At 35.0% G+C, this 7,922-nt stretch overlaps 1 long non-coding RNA gene across 1 annotated transcript; it reads left to right on the forward strand.

Annotated features, from left to right (window-relative positions):
* The first annotated feature begins 2,641 nt into the window (after positions 1-2,641).
* LOC107866354 lies at positions 2,642-6,578 on the forward strand. Its single transcript, XR_001672892.2, has 3 exons — positions 2,642-2,822; positions 5,541-5,795; positions 6,090-6,578. It is a non-coding gene; the product is annotated as an uncharacterized LOC107866354 (long non-coding RNA).
* Positions 6,579-7,922: the final 1,344 nt, after the last annotated feature.

Raw genomic sequence — 7,922 nt, forward strand, 5'->3', positions numbered from 1 at the left:
CTACACTGATAGCGCAAGTTGATAACTAGTCTTAGTTAGAGGTTAAAACTAAACTTATGGTTAGTTAAGCGATGTTAGTTGTATAGATAGTTGGCTAATGATGTTAGGTGTAGATTTTTCTATAAATAGATAGCTATATATAAAAAGCTGTAACCAACTTTAGATTTTTTTTATTTCAGTAAAACAATAATTTTTCTATTTTTTTTTCACGCAACTACTTTCTTGTAATGTTTCAAGACTACCCCTGTAGCGTCCATGGTGCTTAGAACCGCAAAGTGATCCCAAGATAATCGATGATATTGGCATAATTTACGAGAACTGAATAAAATACATGAAACTGAAAATACTAGGCGAAAGTAATGTCATTACTTGAACTTGTTCAATACAATAGTGATTAAAATCATTTGCAACACTGGTTATACAAAAGGAAATTAAAACAGAACACATTAACTCTTACTAACTGTCTATGAAGCCTCTAATAATACTGACCGTAGGTAGCTGGGACATGACCCACAACTATCTCTAATACAACTGAATTAAAATAAAATACTAAATCTAAAAAACGACTTGAGTCCTCAAATAAAGAAATCATCACCTGTTGGCTGGAAGCTGCAAACTGCTTGATCATGATGTTGTAGGCTACAACTGATACCTACAATATGATATAATATTTCCACACAGATGTATATATGGTCGGTACTTCTGGAATGTACTGAGTATATAAGGGTAAATGCAATAAGTAAAACTGATACTAATCAAAATAATAAAACATGCATGCTAAGTGTAAATAGACTCACCATGATCATGAAAGAAACTAAAAATTGAATTAGTATAAACATAAGTCATAAAACATCATCTGAGTAAAGCTTTTGAGCCATTACACTTCATTTCTAAAATCTTCTTTACTATGGGATATTCTTATAACCGACATAAATCATGTGAGCTAGCACAGAGTCCAACGTCTGATCCATGTTGAGGAGGACTATCCTATACCTTTCCATCGGTATAGAACCTGAACTAGAATGATCACTAAACTGAGCTCATTTGGGCATGAGGCCCCTTAAGCAATGGCACATAGTTTTTAGGAAATAGGACGTTGGACCTACATTTCCCTCTCAGTGCTAAATACTACTCCCAAAATATATACTCTTATGCTCATATTTAAGCAATTCACCTTAAAGTAGCATATGGATTTGTAAAACTGAAAACCAACTATGCTTCTCTTGATAAAATTATGCTCATTAAGAAACTTGTGAATTTCATGTCTTATCTGAGATCATAAGATCAAAACTGAAACTTTCATCATGCTGTAATGCTTTGTAACTTGAACTAGGAAACTTGAATTTCTTGTAAGCTGAATGCATTATGCTCAAATTGTAATCATTTACCATCTCGTAGAAAGTCCACGTCGAAATACCAAAACTCAATGCATAAGATCAACTTCGTGGATAAAAATATCAGTGAACATGAATTTTTTTGCTAAACCAGATTATTTCATGAGGAAACATCATAATTTTAAAGCATAAGAAAAGTGGGCATGAACCCTAGTTATTAATTTCTTAAAATTCAAGTAAAAATCAAACTTTTGGGTACAAGAATGGAAGAATATCCTTGTTCAAACTCAACATACATGGACTTAATGAATTTCTTGATGGAAACTTGAATTGGAACATTGAAAGCTTGAATTTTTGAGAAGAAATTCCTCTTTGGTTTTCTTGAGAGTTGGTAATGAGAGGAAACATGTATAGGGTGAGGGAAAACGTGTTAGTATAAGTTATAGGACCATTTAGGACATAAATGACTCTTATTTTAGCATCTCTATGATCATGGGAGTAACACTCCCTTATTACGGAGCATAGGGAGCGTGTCAGACTCTTATCACGAAGCACAGAGGGCGTGCCACGCTCTAATCTCGGACCCTCACTGATTCACTCACGAAAATACTCATAACTTTTTATTCGGGTATCAGATTAAGGCAAAATTAGATGCGTTGAAAAGAGGACTCAATTACTTTTCACTTGGTGTCTCTATAGATAAAAAACCCAATATATTCTAGAAGTTATACTCGTATAAAGTTGACCCTTGTAGGATCGAATACCACAACACAATCAATAACAAAAGTTCTCAACTCAACTTTGTTCTAAGTGTTTCCTATGAATATTATCACATCAAAAACACTTTATACACTAGGTAAATATCATGACACTTGTCTATGATTAAAAATAATCATGTTTGGACCTATAGATATATAACAAACGGATAAAAACTTAGCTAGAAAATTTTTGGGGCATTGCATTTCTCTTCCTCCTCTCTTCTTCTACACTTCTCATTAGGGGTGGGCATAAATACCGAAAAATTGAATTACTGAACCGAATCGAAATAATTTGGTTTTTTGGTTTGGGTTCAGGTTTTTTAATAAATAAACTCGGTTTTCGGTTCGGTATTCGGTTCTTGGGCCACCTTAATTCGGTAATCGGTTTAACCAAAATTTTTTATACCAGTCCAAATATAATATTTTAGCCCATTAAGTTATAAGTACCTTCAGCCCAAATATAGGCTAAGCCTACAGCCTACAGCAGCCCACACCCAAATCCAAAACCAAAAATTCAATTATAAATAGTAAATTAGGTCAAAACAAAACAAAGCTTTACTGCTTTAGTTTGCAAATTGCAATTGCATCTGCTTCTCCTCCTCACTCCGTAGCCTTCAACAAAAAGTTGGTCAAAACTCAAAAACGAAGAACGAAAGAAACAACGTAGTACAAACGGGAAAAGGGAATCAGTCACCTGTCTAACGAGAAACGGTAACAGCGGCGAATGAAGGTACTTTTCTATTTTTTTTTTGTTTTTCTTGTTCTTCCCATTCTGTCAATTAATTTTCATGTTGTAAGTGATATCTTGGTTGCATAATTTCTCCGATGAGAAAACATCTTCGCTTGATTCCAATCCGTTCTACTCATTTATTGTTACTATGGTTCTTTTCTAGCAAAAAGTTGACATACTATTTAAATACTAGTGAATTCTACTTTGCAGGCCTATTAATATGATATGGATTAGTGATTTTCTTTGAAGTTTGTGATCTTTGGATTTTGAATTTTAGTGTATATCCTTTCTTTCTGATTGCTTTCGTAAAGCTAACAATTATGTTAATATTAAGCTACTATTATTTAAGACTTGGAGTATTGTGGTCATTATATTAAAATTTTATAATTTTTAGGCTAATTATAGTGAAGTTTTTCGTTATTAAAAGGTACATGATATATTATTCATTATTTTCTTACTGAAATGAAATTTATATTGTTGCAATGACAAAAATAGGTTTGTTCATATGTACTGCAATGACAACTCTATATTATTTCCTTACTAGTACTGTTAATTTTGTTCTCTTTCAATTTTACATTTTACATAGATGGATGATGAAAGTCGAGTTAGTGTGGTTGGTTCAACTGATAGCATACCCGATAAAAAGCAATGACAACTCAATTGACATTGCTGTCAATTTTCAAGCATCAAGTGATTAGAAGTCCCTTTCTGTTCAACACCGGAAATAATTTAAGGGTTCTTGGCATGTGACATTTGCAATGCAAAATGGAAAATGGAACATAGCATAAGTGGAACAGTTGCTGGTTTACTGCAAGACTTCATAAGTGGCTCATACAGTCATGCATTTATAGAAAATGCAATAATCAAGGCGCTAAAATGGGACAATTGCAAAACCAAAAAATTGAATTTATTAACTAGAAACATAACCGAACCGAACTGAAATAAATCGAACCGAACCAAAATAATTCAGTTTGAATTACGGTATACCTAAATAGAAAATCGAAAACCGAAAAAACTGAATTAAAAAAATCGAAACCGAACCGTATTTTCAAAGGCCCACCCCTACTTCTCATTGGTTTATTCTATATTGTTCTTCACCATTAATTGACTATCACAGAGTTCCTACATTACAAGTATGTTAAAATCCACTGAATTATAATAAAGGTGATGCATCAACAACTAACAAATCTCCACTACAACAATAACAACAAACTCAGTGTATTCCCACATAGTGAGGCCTGGGGAGGGTAAGATGTACGCAGTCCATACCTCTACCTCTAAAGAAGTAGAAAGGCTGTTTTCGATAGATCCCTAGCTCGAGACACGGCATACTAAACAAATTCATAGTAAAGTATGGAACAAGATGGCATAACATAAATACGACACCCACAAGTAATCAAAAATAGAGAAAAGTACACAAATTCATAATAAAGCATTAAACAAGGTATCATAACAAGAATAATACCCCCACAAAGTAATTCCCTACACTAGCGACCCAAACTGATCCTAGCCTTCTGCCCTAATTTGCGTCCTCCAGATCTTCCTATCTAGGGTCATGTCCTCAGTGAGCTGTAAGTGCTCCATGTCCCACCTAATCACCTCTCCTCAGTACTTCTTCGGCCTACCCCGATCCCGCCTAAAACCCTTCAAAGCTAGCCTCACACCTACGAACTAGGGCATCCATGCCCCTCCTCATCACGTGTTCAAACCATCTCAATCAGACTTTCCGCATCTTATTCTCTATTGGAGTCACACCAATCGTCTCCCTGATAGTCTCATTTCGAGCTCTATCTCCCTTAGTCAGCCCACACATCCAACGCAACATCCGCATTTTCGCCACCTTCATTTTTTAAATGTGGGAGTTCTTAACTGGCTAACACTCCGCTCCATACAACATGGCCGGACGGACTGCCACCCTGTAGAATTTGTCTTTAAGCTTGGGCGACACCTTCTTACCACACAACACCCCCGAAGCGAGCTTCCACTTCATCCATTCCGCCCTAATACGGTGCGAGACATCCTTGTCAATCTCACTGTTACCCTAAATCACGGACCCGAGATACTTAAAACTATCCCTCTTACATACCACCTGTGATTCCAACTTCACTACCACCTCATTCTCCAGCCTCACGTCATTAAACTTGCATTTCAAATACTAACAAATCTCCACTAGAGCCCTAAAATATTACGACCAATCGAAACACTCCATGTAGAAGTACAGTTATAATTGTCAGCTAATATCTCTTCGTGAATGACAGTCTCATACGGATATAACTAAAGTATGTGTTTCTTTTATCCTTTTTTCTTCATCATCAAGATGTGTCCTTGCTCTTGATCTCTAATTCTTTGTGAACTTCGGGCTGTACGATTTCACCTTCTTTATTGATATCGATCTTTTTGATTCCTAGGTAAAGAGCTGGGATCAAATCTTTCCAGCTAAACTTTGCCCCGGGCATTTTTTCAATAACAAGCAATCTTCTCTGATCTTATGTGCCATGTTTCCATTATGAGTTCTACCATGTGTGCAAGCTAATTTTACTCTATACAAACATAGGAGATGGCCATGTTTGGAAAAATTATGACTTTTAAGTACATTTTTGAAATAACCGTCTGATCTCTCTGCTTCCCGAAGTCCTTCAAAAGAAATGTAACAAGCGTTAACTATATAATTTTTTCTACAAAATTAGTGATTTTAACGAACAGTATTTTTGGATGAAGGAAGATGAAATTCTAGAGAAAGCACTACCGGGACTGTTCGGTGAGTCAAGGCAAGAAGTGTTGATAATTTCATTAGCATCTAGGCTCACGGTGAGTGAGACACCATTTGCTTCAACATTTGACTGGCCAGCAGTTGCATCTCACCTGCCTAGATCCTTCAAGAGAAACTTATTTACTTTGAGTATCGACTGGTGCGATAGAGGATGCCAAGCAACATCTGGCAGGAAAAGAATGCCAAATAGCTAGAAGAACAAGGTAATAACTCAAATGGTCACTCAACTATAAATTTTTATTTCAGAAAGTCACTCAACTTTGATTTTTACTCCAAAAGTAACTCAATTATTACATTTTTACTTCGAAAGTCACTCAACCTTTTTAATTATTCCTTATAAAATTAAATTTGCTTATCTGAAATTTCTATTTAAAAGTAAAATTTTAAAAAATAAAAAATATCCCTCAATGAACCTTTTATCCTTATTTCCCTAAGTTAATATCTCTCCCCCATCTTTCTCATTTTCCTTCTCCTTCTCAGTTTCTTCCTTTTTTTAGTTTACCATGATAGGGTGGCCATATCAGGAAAGATAGAGTGAGAAATGAGATTATTCGGAAGAAGGTGGAGGTGACTTTGGTGGAGGACAAGATGCGAGAAGTGCAGTTACGTTGGTTCGGGCACGTGATAAGGAGGGGCTCTGATGCTCTAGTGCGGAGGTGTGAGTCACTGGCTATGGATGGTTTTAGGTGGGGTAGAGGTAGGCTGACGAAATATTGAAGGGAGGTGATTAGGCATGATATGGAGTAGTTACAGCTAACAGAGGACATGACCCTTGATAGGAAGGTGTGGAGGATGCGGATTAGGGTAGAGGGTTAGGGGGTGAGAGCGTTTCTTTATTTGTGTTTGAAGTTTCTTATTCGTGGGTGTTCAGTGATATCTATGTTTTCGGTTAGGTAGTTTTTTAGTAGTATCTGGTGGCTGTTATATTACCTTGTGGATACCGATGTTAGTTTATTTTGCATAATGTACTAGTTTACGTGCATTTATGTTTTGTGATTTGCTATACTGTTATCGGTCCTAAGCCAGGGGTCTATCGGAAACAACCTCTCTACTTCTTCGGAGGTAGTGGTATGGTCTGTGTACACTCTACCTTCCCCAGACCCCATTATGTGGGAATACACTTGGTATTTTGTTATTGTAGTACCATGAATAGAGATGAAAATTAAATATAGAGTGGATATTGAGGACTCATATGGCTAACATATAGCAACTAATTTGATATTGAGGCATAATTATTAATTGATTAAGGTGAAAGTGATAAGATTTCACTCTACTATGAGTCAATGATATAATTTTTTTTATATTAATTAGTTAGAATTGAGGAGGTTATCATCCGGTAATTCAAGATGAAACTGTGAATTCTTAAAATCATGTTTTACAAAATGCATGGCATTTAAATGATGAGTTTAAATCTTTCACATGAAAAATGCTCCTATCATGTTAGTATAAAATTAGACAAACTGCATTTCTTTGGATCATTGACATGCTAAAAAAATATCAATTTTGAGGTAATATGATGGCGTATGATTTGGTAGGATCCAACAATAATCAGATAATTTAAAGATAAACCTGATTATTTTCTGGTATATGTCCAGATTTTGGATTATTCGATCATTTATTTTTTAATTAAAAAAATTGTATTTTGTACATTTTTAATTGTTAATTTTCTAGATTATACTGCAAATGTTTGATGTATGGAAAAATTTTATGAGAAGAAACTGAGAAGGAGAAGAAAAGAAACTGAGAAGAAGAAAAATAAGAATGTGGATGGGGAGATGTTAATTTAGGGGAATAAGAATGAAGTGGTTATTAAAGAGATATTTTTTATTTTTCAAAATTCAATTTTAAATTAAAATTAGCTTAAGTAAATTTTATTTTAAAAAAATAATTAAATAAATCAAAGTAACTTGAGAAAATTGAAGGAAAGGTGTCTTTTAAGTCTTAAATAAAGGATTGGTGATATTGATCAACTTAAAGGGTCAAACATCACTAGGAAACATGATTAAGTTAATTGTGGACTTGATTAATATTTTCCAAACTTTCTAATCTTTTTAAAAATTCAAATCAACCTAACCCACACCCCTCTTCAATCCAAATCAACCAGTCTCTCTCTCTCTCAACTCTCTCCCAACCAACAGTTCTGCAAATTTCTCCTTTCAATCCTCGGCAACTTCAACATCCGATGACAAATAGTTGGGCTTCGAGTTCCTTTTCAACTTCAACCTTCAATCGACGTGGCAACCTTGCTCTCCAGCCACAACAATTTTGAATTCTTCAACCTTCAATCGACGTGATAGCCTTGCTCTCCGGCCACAACAACTTTATATTTA

The sequence above is a fragment of the Capsicum annuum genome, chromosome 3, assembly GCF_002878395.1.
Source record: "Capsicum annuum cultivar UCD-10X-F1 chromosome 3, UCD10Xv1.1, whole genome shotgun sequence".
NCBI classification, from domain to species: domain Eukaryota; kingdom Viridiplantae; phylum Streptophyta; class Magnoliopsida; order Solanales; family Solanaceae; genus Capsicum; species Capsicum annuum.